Genomic DNA, 17,909 nt, shown 5'->3' with positions numbered 1-17,909 from the left:
CCCCTTATACCTATATATATATATGCCTATTGCACAATCAATAAAATTATCGATGCATAGAATCCTTTCTCTCCAAACTAATACTAACTATTCCAACAAATCAAAGGCTTGCACAGAAAAATAGAACAAGCTAAATACCGGAACGTACTTTTCGGCATGAAAGTGAGATGATCATTGGAAAACACTATTTCATGCTCCTCCCGTAAACTAATATAAAATCATTTAAAACACTACTTTCGTAATTTAAATATTTTTATATTTGTTTACAAAAAAGATACTATTCAATATGGGCATGTTTAGAAAGTCGTCAGCCTCATGCATGCGGGTAGTTCGCTACCGCCTGGCGTGGACATGAGATGAGATTTTTCTTTATCTTGGCCAGGCTAGCCGCCCGGTGATGATTTGTTCGGTTGGTGCTTTCTCTCGAAGGGCCATTTGTCGAATTTTATTAGATAGAAGAGAAAAGGTACAACACGGACAGGCCGTCTAGGCGATCCACAACAGACTGGATCGCCACATGATGCAACACCCTAGCATCCGCGTACAGCCGAAGGGCTCGAGACCCTTACATAGTGAGGTCGACGATACAACCTGCTGCCCTCCAAACTTGAAGATCTTCTTTGATCTGGTCCAATACTCTGTCGATGTTGCTGGCAGTCTGATCAAAAATCCTGGCATTCCGCTGCTTCCACAGCCTCCACTGAACGAGAATAGTGACCGTGTCAAAGTTCCTGCGCACCTGCTTGGGAATCTCGCTCCTAGCCTTCAACCACCAATCCTCTGTGCTGTTGTAGCTCTGATCCGGCGTGGTGAAGGTATCTCCTGTTGATAATTTGAAGCATCTCCATAGGTGTTGCGTGTATCGACAATACACAAACAGGTGCGTGCAGCACTCTTGTTCAGTCAGGCAGAGGGGGCAGGTGATATTGGATGGCTAGCCGCGGCGCGTGAGATTATCTGTTGTGAGGCAACGTTGATGCACCACCAGTCACATAAAGAATTTGCACCTAGACGGCGCCTTGGATTTCCAAATGGGCTTGCTGCAGGCAAAGCGGACATTGGCCATGAAAAACAATCTGTAGGCACTCCTGACCGAAAAAAACGTTAGTCTTCTGTAAGCTTCCACTGCAGCCGATCAGTGTTGTTGGGTGACAGCCGAGTCTGGTGAGCTATATCCCATACCTGCAAATATTGCGCTAGAGCCGAAGTGGACGGGCCACCCCTGATGTCTTGGATCCATCTGTTAGGGTTTAGGGTTCGGTTGGTGCTTTACCAGGTAGAGCATCAAAGTCACGTCAATACACTTAATGATGCTATTGTTTATTTTTACTTGACGATGCCCCGCATTGCGGCGGAAATCTTGTTAAAAATGTATAGATAAATGATAAAAGACTAAAATTAATAAATAATAAATATAAAAATTTCTTACATGACTTAATTCCCTCGTAAAAAATAACGCATAAGGTGGTATGTTTTGCATGAAGAGGTTAATAAAAAAAATAAGTTATGACTTCATACATGACTTAATGACGTGACATTGTTACATAAAAAAAATTAACTAGTGGGCTGTAACTATTTAACAATGGAGGATATGCATCCAGACTGTCTTTAGCTCCAGGCATCATAGTTCGGTCGCCTGGCTCAGGCTAACTGCAATGCTTGGTCGCTTGGAGCCCAGCCCAGGCTAATTTTTTTCATGGCAGCAGCCAAACGACCACTCTTCGGATCTAATTAAGGACAATTTTAGATCAGACAAGACTGGTGAGGATACAAACCAAACACGCCCTACATCTCCATATAACAACAGGTCTATGATTGCCAAACCTCGTCAAAAGGAGCAAGATTAGCTATGCCACCATATCTCCAACTCTCTAAGAGTACAACAGGTTTTTCCCTTTAAATTCGTGAAGGTGTGAGGTGCACAAACTGAGAAAGATGGAGGCATGGGGCGCTCAACCAGCAGAAGAGTCGGTTATGTGGTTTAGTTCAGAGAGATTACTAAGGACCAAAACAGGAAAGTACCATGTTGAAGATGAGTCTTTAGAATTTGACTGGAGCACCCATCCTTCCCCTAGAGTACCAAAGTACCATAAAAATCCTCTATTCAGTACTCTTCTAATATCTCATCTCTCGCATGTATAGCTACGCTATATAAACTCAGTCGTATACTCAGCTCGGAAGCGCAATACTAGTTAATCATTCGAACGGGCCTCATAGCAACAATTGATGTACCCTCTCTCAAAAGCCGAGGCTTTTTATAAGGGCATCAACACCCTCTTCACCCCATCCATATGAAATCTATCACAACCATCTTGTTTTCCAAAGTACCGATGCTATATTGATGAAGGCACATCAGAAAACAGGCCATGGACTATGTTGAGACACTCAAAATGTAAATGGTAACTTTTTTTTAGAAAAGAAGGATTCCTTCCGGCCTCTGCATCGAAACGATGCATGCAGTCACTTTATTAAATAAAACCAAGTGATGTTCAAAGTGTCAATAAAATAAGGAGTAAATCAAATATATGCCACAACCGGTAAATATAGGCCTAGATGTAAATGGTAACTGCATGTTTGAATCCTATTTTCGCAAAGGAAACCAAAGTATGTTTGATCTACCAAATTACTAGTACAACTCAACCACTCTGCCTTCTTACCTCCAATGTGAAAAAAAGGGATAAGAGGGACCATGTTAAAATTGCTCAAATCTGAAACATTTTGTGCTTGGAGTAGTTCATGTATGATGTTGACCTTCAAATTTGATCTGAGTGCATGAATCGACCGGGCTGTTCATCACAACCCCAACGCTTTTATTTTTCCTTATAGAGCAAATACTCATGTAAAACGTGAGTATCACGCCAATCAAGCGGCCTTTTGCAAAACTTCTACAGGCTCACGCCAATCAGTCACGTTGCCATCCCGGTAGGCCTTTTGGTCCTGCATCTTCATGCCATGCCCGTGAGCTGGTAGTGAATGGAACCAGTACGTCATGATTGACAATGCAATTTAGCTTTCTCGAACGCCAGGAAAAAATGGATCGGCCGGCCCGCCATATGAGATCCCCACTCGCGACTGTTCTGTGTTCATCCTGATCTTGGAGGAACCGCAGTAAATTGACTGCGTGCAAATGTAACCATGTGAGGTTGTTGTCACTCATAGAAATTGGGGTAGACCATCCCCTCTCCGTCCCGCGACCGCGTCGCCCCGCGGGCGACCGGGCGCGACCAATCTCCCCCTTCCTCCAGCCCCGCTCTCTCCCTCCCCTCTTCGTCGCCGTCGCTAGCACCCGCGGCCGGCCTGGCCCCGGGTTCGCTGGTGGCGGCGGCCCCCGGCCCTACCCCTCCGGGTGGCTCTCCAACGTGGGGCGGAGTTGCACAAGGGGGTGCTCCTAGGCGGCGGCGTTCCAGGTGGCGGCGGGACTCCCCGGCACGGCGTGGGCGGACGGCTGTGCGGCAGCGGCGTCGTTGGCGGCGGGGTGACGCTGCTGCGAGATCTCGCGACGGCCTCCCGGTCCAGATCTGGGCCCTGCGAGGCCATATGGGCCTGGGCGGGCCAACGACGGAGCGGGTCTGCGGCAGAGCTTCCGAGAGACGGGGGAGCAGGGATGAGTGGTTGGGTGCTGGCAGAGCCGTTCCTAGCCAGCTGTGGCATGGCCGGCAGGGCTTAGCGGGCCCGTTCCGGGACCGACTGGGCCAGGGATGGCCTGGTATGCCCTGTTGCCGTGTCCTGTCGGTGATCGCGGCGTTGTCGGAGGCGCGGGCCTCCCGCACGTCTGCGGTGGAGGTGGATCTCCTCCCGCTCGGTTTCGGTGTTGTTGCTTCATCGTTTGGCGCAGCTCTCCGGTCTTTTTGGTCTCGTGTTCTTGTTCGCAGTGAGACTGTGTGGATGGTGGCGCAACCGTGCTGGCGCGTGGGGTTTGGCGGTGGTTTGGCTGGTCGGCTCTAGTTGCACGGTGGGGTGTGGAGTGCGGGAGAAATCCTTGCCGGTCCGACCGGCTCCGAAGCGGTGACACCAGTGGGTGCCACCATTCCTTCCGAAAGGGTGCCGGTGGTAGCCATCCCCTACCTCCTTCCACGTGTCGGGGGATACCCTAGGACTCGTCCGGACAGCAGTGTCGTCGACATCGCATCTCTTTTTAGAGGTGTTGTTTGGCACGCGGCGGATCGGAGCCTCGGGCTGTGCGGGTTTGTGTCCGAAAGGCGCACCAGTGACGGATCATCCGCTCTTTGTCGAGCTAACGTTGTTGGCATTTGTTTATTTTTCGTTTTTTAGGCTTGATGTGTAATTATATGTGTACGGTGTTGGTTGTTTTATATACAAAGTGAGGAAATCTTTTTTGGGTAGATGTAACCATGTACGCACACTGGCTGAGTTTATGCATGCTGAGCAACCAGCAGCACTGCATACCAGTTGGGCATCCCAGCACCCCATTCGTTCAGCGGCGAGGCGACGGGCATGCACAATTGGACTTGGTCATGCTCAGCGCCATGTTCGCCAAGCTATCCATGTCCATGCATCCTGTGTGTGTCCCGGTAGAGACGACCAATATTCTGCCTTGGACCATCATTCGACAACACAATTCTCCTTTATTTCTGTCTCCAAAACTCCTAATTCTGCGCCATGACCTAATTATTCCAACGCAATCGAGGGCTTGCATTAAAAAAAGGAGACACAACTAAAGACCAAAAGATGAAAGCGAGATCGCCATATGATTGGTTACAAAAGGCATGGACGGGCTTCACTGGAAAGCAATATTTCCTGCTCTTCGTTACAACTTCGTAGAGCAGCGGTTTTACGATGGCCAAACATGGTCAAAAAGAGCAAGATCAGCTATGCCACCGTCTCTCTAGCTCTCTAGACGTAAGACAGGTCTTTCCCTCTAAACACAACCGCGGAGGTTTGAGGGGCTCGAACGCCCCGGAATGTATGGATGCACTGCTCAGTCATCGGAAGAGTCCGTTGTGCGATTCAATTTACAAAGATTGCCAATGACCAAAATTCCGTAATTCCCTGTCGAAGGTTCACCGTTAGAATCTGTCTGCTGCATTCATTCTTCACAAAGCGTACCACTGTACCTTAAAAATACCCTATTCAGTACTCTTCTAATATCTCATCTCTCGCATATATACTACACTATAAATCATTTTATCGTATACTTAGCTTGGAGGTGCAATACTAGTTAAACATTCGGACAGGCCTCATGGCCACAGTTGGTCTATCCTCTCAAAATCAAGTCCTTTTATAAGGGCATCAACACCCTCTTCACCCCATCCTTGTGAAATCTATCACAATCATCTTGTTTTCCAAAGTACCAATATTATATTGATGAAGGCACATCAGAAAAAAGGTCATGGACTATGTTGAGACACACAAAAGGGAAAGTTCTGATTGTACTAACGTACCCTCTATCCTCAATTCCTCATCAGCCATTTTTGCATCAAAGTCCGTGCAAGCAAACTTCTCTTTTTTGCTTTTCCCAAGCAAAAAACCGAAACTTTGCAAATCAACATCATACAAGAACTACCATGTGCATAAAAATTTTGGATTTTTTAGCGCAACATACTTTTTAAAATATGATACAACTCATTTGAAATTCAAAATTTAACAATTTTAAGTTTCATCAAAAAAATTAGAAACATTTTGTACAATGAGTGAACTTATATATAGTTGACCTGCAAAGTTTCAAGATCAAATGTTCTCTTGTTTGGACGAATCAAAATGAGAAATTTCTATATAAGGATTGCATGAATCTTGACGCATAAATTTGGTATCTCGGTATTCCGATTCACAATCGACGCTGAAGGGAGACTTGAGAAACGGCTAGCCAGCTAGAAGGTCAAACTCTTGTCATATGGGGGGCGATTGATTTAGATCAATTCCATCCTCAGCAATATGGTTCAATACATGTTGTCTTTCTTCCACTTACCGAAAAGGGTTCTTCAACGTCTTGATTATTTTAGATTCAGATTTTTTTGACAAAGCTGTAATGAATCCAAGAAATATAGGCTAGCGAGGTGGACTGTATTATGCCGTCCTAAAAGTCAAGGGGCCTTGGAATTCAAGATCTTGAGATTGAAAATATCGCTCTTTTGAGTTAATGGATTTACAAGTTACTCACTGAGAATGGAGTGTGGCAGGAAATCATTCATAATAAATACGTGGGGTGCAAAGCCATTTCTCAAGTTCATTGGAAACCGGTGATTCACATTTTTTTGTATGGTGTCATGAAGGCAAAAGAATTCATATTTCAGTTTGGTACTTTCTCAATTAGGGGTGGTTTCTAGGTCCGATTCTGGAAAGATACCTGGCTAGGCACCACACCAATTATGGTGCAGTATCCCAACTTGTACCGGATTGTCACGCATAAATTTTTCACGATTAAACAAGTTTTGGAACAAGAAAATTCCGATATTTCTTTTCGTAGGGATCTCTTTGGCCCTCGCTTGGCAGCACGGAATGAATTATTCTCTCGTCTAGAGGACATTCAACTGACAGGTGAACCGGACAAGTTTCGATGGAAGCTGCATCAGAATGGCAGTTTCTCAGTCAAGTCCTTGTACGATGCCATGGCTCATTGTGATGGCCCCGTTGATAACAAAAAATTATGAAAGCTAAAAATACCTTTAAGAGTGAAGATATTCCTTTGGTTTTTAAGAAGAGGGGTCATCTTAACTAGAGATAACCTGGCATGACATAACTGACAAAGGTTGTAAGACATATGTTTTTTGCCAACATGACGAGTTTATTAAACACTTTTTTTTAAGTGTAAGTTTGGCTCATGTAGTATGGATCATAGTTGAAGTAGCTTCAAATCTATATCCCCCATGTAGTGCACGTAACATGTTTGGCAACTGGTTGCGGGGTATTGATAAATAATTTTCTGCACGTATTCTTGTGGGAGCGGCTGCCTTATGCTGGGCATTGTGGCTTATCAGGAATGATGTGGTTCTTAATAATAAATGTGTTTCTTCTCCTATACAGGTTATTCATACATGTACGCGGTGGCTTCGTACTTGGTCTATCCTGCAGAGGCCGGAGGACAAGGATCTTTTTGTGATGGCGTCTACACGGCTGGGGCATAAGGCCAAAGAGGTTTTCTCCCTGCATGGATGACAGTGTAATCTCCGGATAGGATTCGCCCCACCCTAGGCTGCATTGATTTATTTTGCTGTAAACTTGTTTATTTTTGAATCGTTTAGACTTGTTGGCTGTGTGCATCACGTTATGCAAAGACCGGGCATTCTTTTGATACGGTTGTATCACCTGTAAATCAATTCAATGAAATGTCTTTAATCGAGAAAAAAATTGAATCTTGACGCAAACTGAATGTTCTAGATAGAGGGTAGTAGTGGTACTGCAGTACAATAAATCCACTCTAACTGTAAATGGTAACTGCATGCATGTCTGAAATCTGTCTTCCAAAGTATGTTTGATGTACTAAATTGCTAGTACATCTCAACGCGTCTGCATTCGAAGCTTAGAGATCTCGAGTTGCATCTTCAGTAGTATGATTACAGGGAGCTCCACTTCGTAATGGTATAAGAAAGAGATACTTGTAGAGCCCCCATGTAGGTGCATCCCTTAATCACGGTCGTCCAATGTTGCACCGAAGTTTGTGCATAAAAAAATCACTTAAAATATTGGATTTGAAGATTTCCAGGACAACATCATACAAATACTGCTATGTCCAGAAACTGTTTTGATTTTTCTGGGTAGAAAAGGAATATCTAAAATGGTGATGCTTATTGTAAATTATATCATTTGAGAGATTTCTGTTGCACCAAAAAATCTGAAATATTTTCTGCGCGGAGTAGTTCTTATATGATGTTGACCTTCAAAGTTTAAAGTTCAAATGTTTGCAGAAAATACCCAAGAACCTTCTCCTTCACGTTGCGGGTCGATTAAGAGAAAGTTGTGCGCATTATACCTTTATCTTGAAATTTAAAAAGTTCTTATGTCATGTGAACATCACATCCATATCAATAAGAAAAAATAAACCTAAAAAAACTTTTACCCGCCGAACAAACACCACAATAACTTTTACACGCGGAAAAAAGTTGTTGAAGGCACACTCATGATAACTTTGATCTAAATAGCATGATAATATACACACCACAGACTTGATAACTTAGATACAAACATCATGATAACTTTGACCAAGAAAAAAAAGTTATTGAAAAGACAACTCCGATAAACCTTTGCGCAAAATCAGTGCATCGTACGCTCGTGGACCTTAAACTTAGGTACAAACACTGCGACAACTTCTACCTGGGGAAACAATTGTTGAAGACGCATCCATAATAACTTCTATATAAATAGCATGATAATATACGCACCACGGACCTAATAACTTAGTCACAAACGTCGTGATAGTTTTAATCCGGGGGAAAAGGTTGTTAAAACATAACCCCGACAAATTTTGTGCAAATATCAGTTCATTATACGCACCATAGACATGATACTTAGGTACACCACCACGGTGACTTACGTGAAAAAAAAGTTGTTGAAGACACACCCGCGATTACTTCGATGTTAATAGCATGATGATATACATATCAAAAATCTGATAGCTAACACACAAACACCATGATAACTTTTTGACGGAAAAAAAGACATTGAAAACAAATCTTGATGCTAGCGGTTTCCATCCTTATAGTTTTATAGCCTAAAAATCATGCTAAAGCTAAGAATTAAACACAAAACTTCAATATTGAGATCTTAACACACTTGCCAACCCACCCACTACTTGGATCCTGACAAGTTCAAATAAAATACCACTATTTTGACTATCCGAGTTGATAAAAGTTGTTGAAATGTACCCCGGTAACTTATGTGTAAATAAGATGATAACTTACATATAAACACATTAATAACTTTTCATCTTAGGCGAAAAGTTCTAGAAATATCCCCTGATAACCTAGTGCAAATAGCATCACTCGATAACTTACATACAACACATTGATAACTTTCTACCCATGGGAAAACGTTACCGAAACATGCCCCGATAACTTCTGTGTAGATAGCATGGTCATTTATGCATCGAGGACCTCATAACTTACGTTCAACCACTATGTTAACTTTGACTTTGTGGAAAAACATTGAAACATAACTCCTTTGGTAACTTTCATGTAAGTTTATGACAATTTTATGCATCACAGATCTAATATCTTACGTTGAAACACCATGATATCTTTCATCCAAGAGGAAAAAGGTTTTGAAACATTTCACCCGTAATTATGTGTTAAATTATCATACTGCCCTATTCTTTAACCTTCTTGTACTATAGTTACCAACCTTCTCATGATATAGTTATCATGTTACTCATACTATATTTATCACGCTAGTCATGTCAAAGTTACCAAAACAATATTTATTATTTTTTCTGATATGACAGAAATAAGAAAGGTTCAAATAGATTGCTTATCTACAACAGACAAGAACAAAACGTAGCTTAGTTGGTTATTATGCTTAATAGCTATTGCATAGACCTGGAAATGAATCGTATAGATCTGTCGCTAACTACCGATCGACTGGTTAGCACTGTTCTTTAGATAAACAAAAGTATTACACTACCGCAACTCTGCTATAGTCTGCCTCCAAACGAACATTTCTATCTGGCCGTCCCAACATGGCAAATCCAGTTGGTGTACATTTCGATTTTCAGTAATTGCCTAGCTAGTCCCCTTGGAAGAAAGAAATGGCTCATTTGGTTGCAACACGTTAAGTGTGTTTAAGTCAGTTCTGTCAATATGATGGAGATGGCTGCCCATTGGAGCAGGCGACGATGGAAAGCAACAAAAAGAACTTGCATTTCGGGAGCGTGGCTGCGCCAAATAGCGAGGGTGATGACGTCGACCGCATGCCCCTCGTTGGCCAGGCGATAGGCTGCACCGGAGTTAGAGCAACTCTAGCAGACCCCGCATCCCGTCGGCCCGTAAAACGCGTTTACAGTTTGCGCAAAACTGATTTTGCGGGCCGGCACGGGCTGGCACAGATGAAGACCCCGCATAATGGATCCGTAACAAAGTATATTCGCGGAATATGTTTTTTTACGGTCGGCTTCTGCGGGTTCTGATCTGACGCAGCTCCTCCGCCCGTAAAACTTAGATCTGCAACTTAAATTGATCTAGCACAATGCTTTTCTTTGCTTTTGCAACAACATTATAGATACAAAATATATCACCAATTCTTGGCTAGAATAGCAAAATCAAAGAAAACAAAAACCACAAATATGCATTTCAGAAGATTTCCAACTTTCATAACTGCTCCCACTAGTTGAAGCAATATCTTCTCCATGCACTCATTGCTGATCTGCGGATTCTTGATCTTGCTTTCTTCATCCTTCATCTTTGGTTCCAATGAAGTAGACATTGCTTCCCCTCTAGTTGCACATGCAGCCGCATCATTGCCTTCGATTGTACTAAGGAGTGCACTAACATCTATTAAGTTTCTTTCTGTCAACAAATCAATGTATTGGCCTTTCCAAAACCAAAATAGGCATCCATCGTCCTACCCAAAAGAATGACAAAGCTCGAAGTGAGCTACCGCAATTGAACTAACGAATGAGCTATGGAACAAGCTACCGCAAGTGCACGTACCCGTCGTTTTCGCATTTGTAGAACACCCATCCGGGGTGCGTCGGCGTGCCCGAAGTGAGCCACAGCACTTGCCGTCGGCAGTCGTCACACTGTATGAGCGGCATCGGCAGGCCACAAAGACGATGCGCGAGCGCCGAGCCCGGTGGACGGCCGGACGAGTCCATGCCCGCAAACCTTCGACGGCGGCGGGCGGACGAACCCCTGCTTGCATGCGGCGATGCGCCCTTGCCTGGGCTGCGGGAGAGGCTCCCCGACCACTCCATCGCCTCGGGCAGCAACCGGCGCCCGGAAAAAGACAAATCCGACGGCAGCTAGAGTTGCTCTAAGGAGTCTCTTGACCAGAACATGACAACGCCAGTCAACGTGCGTACGTTTTTATTGCCTAGAGTTCTCTCCGGGGCATACATGAAACTGCATACACGCAAAAGTGACATGTTTCCACTTTCACTTGATCAGCACCGTGAGGAAACTGCATTTCATTCACCTCTTGTTGTTCAAAGTCCCATCAACAGATTCAGAAAACTCAGCAATTTCTAGGTGTACGTAGGTTTGCACCACGGTGGCTGGATCATTATTGCTGAATTCCACAGGTTGCAGGAGCAGCTAGCTCGGTGGTCGGTGACGTGTGTACTAGACTGAACTCTGCTTTGAATTTCAGCCAAAGAAAACGAATTTCGGCCATCTCAGCCTGGGGCGAAAAATATTTATGGGTCGAAAAGAATGATTTTGATCAAATTTGACAAATTTTGATCAAATTTCAGTCAAATTCCGGTTAAATTTTGGTCAAATTTCGACCAAAAAAAATTGAAAATGACCGAAATTTGGCCATTTCGACCTGGGGAGAGAGAAATTACAAACCAAAAATCAAAACAGTGAGACTGGAGCACTCAGTCCTGCCTAGAGCTCATCGGCCTTTTTGTTTTCGCAAGACGCAAGAGGCAGGCCAGTGCGGGAGACCAACGACCAGCCGAGAAGCTAGCGCCTATCGAAGACGACGATATGGCGTTCCGCCTCGCAATCCACCGCTCGTTCACCTCCGCGAAGATGGACACCCATTGTCCTCATCGTAAGAACACGACGGTACGCCATCGTGCGCGAAGAGTCGGCCAAGGTGAGTAGGCAGAAGGCGGTGGTGAAGGAGAGAGCCGCCTAACTCGCGGCGAAGCAATGTCGCGTCGCCCGTCGCTTGGCCAGCTTCCTGAGCTTGGTGTCGTCCTCCTCTAGCTCCACTACTGGCACGACGGACGACGACTCGCCGCCCACAACGGATACTTACGGGGCGGACAGCCACGAGACCGCAAAGGAAAGCGGGCGGCGAGGGAGTTGTGAACTTCGGCCACCCCCATGTTTGTATTTTTAGTTTAGTTAGTAAAAATGTGAACTCTTTGGGTCATTTTGTATGAACTATGTGGATGTCTGCCGTTGCAAATACTAAGTTTGATGCTACTTTGTTGTATCGATGTAGTTTACATGTTTTTGTATGAAATAGAGATAGGAGATTTTAAGTTTGTGGTTGCGGAAGGAGGAAAAAGACAACTATAAGGCATTACCAGCGGACACGTCCGGACGTGCAAGAGGGCGTTGAGGAGGCCTATCCTGGTCGTAGATGCTTTTATTGAAGTACACATGTGGAAATACTGACAAGAGGAAGAACGTATTATGTCTCGCACGGAGCAAGTATGTGACATGTTTTTTTTTTTTTTTTGAGAAACAGTACGTGACATGTGGTTTCTGGCCATTGAAGCCAGGCCTATTGCCCAATAATAAGCTACAAAATATTATAGTGTATTCGCCCCAGCCGGTAGCAGCAAAGAATGTATTCTATATGGTTGAATTGATTTTATATGAAATGATACAATGGTGATTTGTTTATTTAGAAATTAGCTAATCTGTGTTAACTTTGCCTCGTTGCTCTTTTTTGTCTTTTTTTCCTTTTTCTGTTTTAGTACTTTTATTTGTATTTGAGAAATAAAAAATATCATATTTTATTTTAAAACATGGCCATAGCGCATTGAAAAAATGTTGACATGGTGTTAAAAAATGCTCGTGTAACTTTTAAGAAATGTTGATAGTATTTGAAAAAATGTTCAAAACATGTCTTTCAAAAATTGTGAATATATTTTTTCAAATATTAAGCATGTATAAAAAATCAGGTGTATACAAAAAATATAATCTGTATGAAAAAACTAAACATCAAAACATATATTTGAAACAATATTAACATGTAGTTGAAATTTTTTAACGTGTATATAAAATGTATAGTATGTATGAAAAATAGACATCAAAACATATATTTGAAATACTTCCTCTGTAAATAAATATAAGAGCATTTAGATCACTTATAAGGGCATTTAGATTAATAAAGTAGTGATCTAAACACTCTTTTATTTCTTTATGGAGGTAGTAAATGTTAATTCTGTCTTTTAAAAATTATAAACATTTGTAAAAAATGTTCCTGATGTATACGAAAAATATACTATTTGTACGAAAAAGTAGACATCAATACATATATTTAAGTAAAAAATGTTATTCCTCATTTGGAAAGATGTTAAAAATGTACAAAATATGTTTATGATGTATAGTAAATGTACAATGACATCAGAATTGCAAAAAAAAATTTGTTCATCTATTTGAAACACGTTAAACATTCACAACTAATGTACAACATGTATGCAAAAGTGTAGACATGTGTTGAACAAAAATAACTATGAAAGCTGGTGAAAACTAAAAAAAGGAAAAAAAAACTAAAGAAAAACCATAGAAAACCCGTGAAGCAACGAAGATAAACAAAGAAAAATTACAAGAAGAACCAGAGAAATCCATAGAAGAAATGAAGAAAAGCTGCATGAAAATTCACAAAACAAAAGAAAAAAAAGGCCAAAGAAAATTGAGGTAAAACAGTGAAGAAATGAAGTAAATAGAAAAATAAAAGGAGAAAATGGGGAAAACCATTACAAACAATATAGAAGGAGAAGAGAAACAAGCTTAACCGGCTCAAAAGAGCTATAGTCTTGAGCACGACCGTTTACCCGAGCACTAGAGGCGAGACTTCCTACAAATCAGTATGAGTGGGATGGCCGACCTTGTTTGGCGCCCTCGGCGCCTGATACATCCTATTCTACAGACGGGTTTCAACGCCATCAATATGGCGTTAGTGATAAAATTTACTGGTGACATTGGAGCACGTCTGTAGTATTCTTGATATTGATGGCGTATCAAGTGACCAACGCCAGCAATAAGTGTATGTTATCACTCAGATGTCTTGTTGGCCCAACGCCAGCAAATTAATTTGTCGCTTATAAAAAATACGCAGCTATGCAAATCATCAACTAATTTAATATATACCACTCTAAATTAAAGCATTTGGAAAATGTTTACCAACCATTTGAAAAATGTTCAATCTGTATACTGTTGGGGAATGTTGCATGGAAAACAAAAAAAAAATCCTAGACGCACCCAAGATCTATCTATGAAGATCAACACTTACGAGAGGGGGGTGCATCTACATACCCTTGTAGATCGCTAAGCGAAAGCATTGATAAACACGGTTGATGTAATCGGATGTCTTCGGGATCCAATCACGATCTGTCCCGCGATCCAATCACGATCCGTCCTGATGAAGTGTGGAACAGACAGCATCTCCGTGTTCAGCACACGTACAACTCAATGTCGCCTTCACCACCATAATCTAGCGAGCGTGGGTGACGTAGTCGCTGAGTTCTCCGGCAGCACGATGGCATGGTGGTGGTGGTGGTGGTAGGATCTCGGCAGGGCTTCGCTAAGCGTTGTCGCAGCGCAACGGTGGAGGAGAACTACTAGAGAAAGAGAGAGGGAAGGCGCCGCCAAGGTTTGGGGTGTCGGATGCCTCCCTATCCTTTCATATATATAGGGGGAGGGTGGAGGAGGCCTTCCTAGGGTTTCCCCTACGAGTGGGGTGGCCAAGGTGGGTAGCCTTGCCACCCAAGGCAAGGGGTGGCGCCCCACCTTGGGTTCCCCTAGCCCTTTGGCCGCATGGGCCTTCAGGTGGGAGGGCCGCCTAGCCCACCACGGCTAGTGCGCCTCCGGGGCAGGTGGACCCCTGGAACACTTCCGGAACCTCCGTCACAAAATCGGTAACTTTTCGAAACTCTACCAGAACTCGAATACCAACTTCTCATATATCAATTTGTACCTCCGGACCATTCCAAAGCTCCTCGTCATGCCCAGGATCTCATTCACAACTCCGAACAACCTTGGTCACCAACATAATAACTCAATTATATCTATATCGTCACCGAACGTTAAGTGTGCACACCCTGCACGTTCAAGAACTATGTAGACATGACCGAGACGTCTCTACGGTCAATAACCAATAGCAGGACGTGGATGCCCATATTAGTTCCTAGATATTCTATGAAGATCTATATCGGTCGAACCACGATGTCAAGGTTTCACTCAATCCCGTATACAGTTCCCTTTGTCCATCGGTATGTTACTTGCCCGAGATTCAATCGTTGATATCTCCATACCTAGTTCAGTCTCATTACCACAAGTCTCTTTACTCGTTCCGCAATACAAGATCCCATGACTAACTCCTTAATCACGTTCTTGCAAGCTTACTGTAATGTTGTATTACCGAGTGGGCCTAGAGATACCTCTCCGTCATACGGAGTGATAAATCCGAGTCTTGGTCCATGCCAACTCAGTAGACATCCTCGGAGATACGTGTACAACATCTTTATAATCACCTAGTTACATTGTGACATTTGATACACACAATACATTCCTCCAGTGTGAGGGAGTTGCATGATCTCATGGTCATAGGAATAGATACATTGATATGCAAAAAGCAATATTAATAAACTTAATGATACGATCACATGCTATGCTTACAGTTGGGTCTTGTCTATCACATCATTCTTCTAATGATGTGACCCTGTTATCAAATGACAACTCATGTCTATGGTTAGGAAACCTTAACCATCTTTAATCAACGAGCTAGTCTAGTAGATGCTTACTATAAACTTTGTATTGTTTATGTATCCACACATGTATTTGAGTTTACATTCAATACAATTATAGCATGGATAATAAATGATTATCACGAACAAAAAAATATGATAATAACCAATTTATTATTGCCTATAGGGCATAGTTCCAACATATAGAACAAGGGTCAATCACATATACAAAACAAATATGTAGAAAAAATAAAATATGTATCAAACAATTAGATAATGTATTTTTCAGAAAATATTCAAGTATTTAAATAAAAAAAGTAAACATTTTTAAAAAATGTTAATTAAGAATTTGGAAAAGGTTAAATGTGTTTAGAAAAAAAAATGTAGACCATGTATTTAGAAATGCAGATTTTTTTATTATACGCTTAAAAATGTTGAAAAGTATTTAAATTATTTAACACACTTAAGAAAGATTGTATGTGTATAGGAAAAATGTTGACTATGTACGAAAAAATAGATGAAAATTTTCGGTCATGTATATAAAAATGTCAATGAAAAAATTGAATTTTTTAAGCAAGTATTTGAAAAATCTAAAGATGTTTGGAAAACAAATTGATCTTGTGCCTAAAAAATGTTATATTGCATTTAAATAGTGTTATCATGCATTTGAAATTTTTTGAATCTGCATATAAAAATGTGACCATCTATTAGAAATTGTTAACCTTGTATTTGAAAATTTTAAATCAACCATTTAATTATTTTAAGTGTACATAAAAAATGTTGACCATGTATTCAAGAAACGGTAACCTTGTGTTTGGAAAATTTTGACCATGCATTTGAGACATGTTAAAATTTTGTATAGAATAAAATATTGATCTTGTATTACAAATGCTAATTTGTATTGAAAAAATGTTAGACATTTACTAGAAAATATTGTCGACACATACGATAAATGTAGAATGAAAACCGAAAGAACAATGAAAACCAAAAATACATTAAAAATCAAACCAAAGAAATAAATGCCAAAATGAGTTTAAAAAGAATAAAAATAATTGAAGAAGGAAAAGGAAAGAAGCAGAAGATAACAGGAGAAAAAAACAGGAGCAAACCAGCTAAATTACCTCAAGTAGGACGTGCCCCAATTATGAACCATGACTAGAACATGGGTGGCCAATCTCCACAGATTCTAGGGATCGATCCCTACTTCTTCCCCCATTTACTTAGAACCTTTATAGTCATAGGCCCCACTATGTCTCGCATTAAATGACATGGTGGAAACTTGGAAGGAACTAGTTGACGAGCGCTCCTTCGGAAGCCTCCCAACGATCATTCCCACATGACGCTACTTGTCGCGTTCTTGCCGCCGTCGTGTGTCACGCTTTTAGTATTTCTTTTAGATTTTAATTTTTAAGTTTTTCTACGCATTTTCGACTTTTAGGTGAGTTTTATTTTGTTTTCTTGGTGTTTAGGGTTTTCATCGGCCTTTCTTAGCTTTCAAACGATTTTAAAAAAATGCATGAAAAATGATTTTTTTTTTCAGAAAAAACACGGGTTTCTTACACGAGAGACACGGACTTGCTTCCGCGAGAGTCATGCATGTGCTTCTCGAAAACGATAAAATGTGTTTTATTTATTTATTGTTTCTTCCTTGAGAGGCACAGTTTTTATTCCGCGAAAGGCATGGATTTGCTTTCGCGAGAGGCGGGTCGTGCCTCTCGAAATGGGGAAAAATATCGTATTTTCTGTTTTTTTGCAAGAGGCACATTTTTATTTCCGCGAGGGGCATGGATTTGCTTTCATGAAAGGACGGCCTTATCCCTCATAAACGAAAAAAACAAGTTTTCTAATTTTTTTTCATCAGAAGCATGATTTTTCTTAAGCAGGAGGCACGGATTTGCTTTCGAGAGAGGCACGGTCATGCCTCTCGGAAACAGAAATGAACGTCTTTAATGATTTTTTTTTTCTTTCACAAGAGGCACGGGTTTGCTTCCGCTCGGAAACAAAAAAAGCACATTTTTTTCCTTCTGCAAGAGGCATGTTTCTTCGTTCGTTTTTTTTTGTAAACAAATGGTTCATCAAAACTTATCAACATGGGATGTAGTTTTGAAGATCTTGACGCGAGGAATTCAACGATGAAAATGGTGCAAGATTTGGATGCATGGTTTAAGAGATAAATTGTTTTAATAATACGGATGTACGAGAAAAAGGAAAACTCATGGGTTGTGACAAGTGGCACACATGCAATGCACCACTTGTCACATATTGGAGAGGTGGGAGAGATCTGGGAAAGGAGTACTCCTCAATTAGTTGGGGAAAATTTAGCTCAAGGGGGCACCATTTGGGCTGGAGTAGGCGCGTGGGAACAACAATC

The sequence above is a fragment of the Hordeum vulgare genome, chromosome 2H, assembly GCF_904849725.1.
Source record: "Hordeum vulgare subsp. vulgare chromosome 2H, MorexV3_pseudomolecules_assembly, whole genome shotgun sequence".
In the NCBI taxonomy this organism is placed as follows: domain Eukaryota; kingdom Viridiplantae; phylum Streptophyta; class Magnoliopsida; order Poales; family Poaceae; genus Hordeum; species Hordeum vulgare.
Note: the sequence above shows the minus strand (reverse complement) of the source record.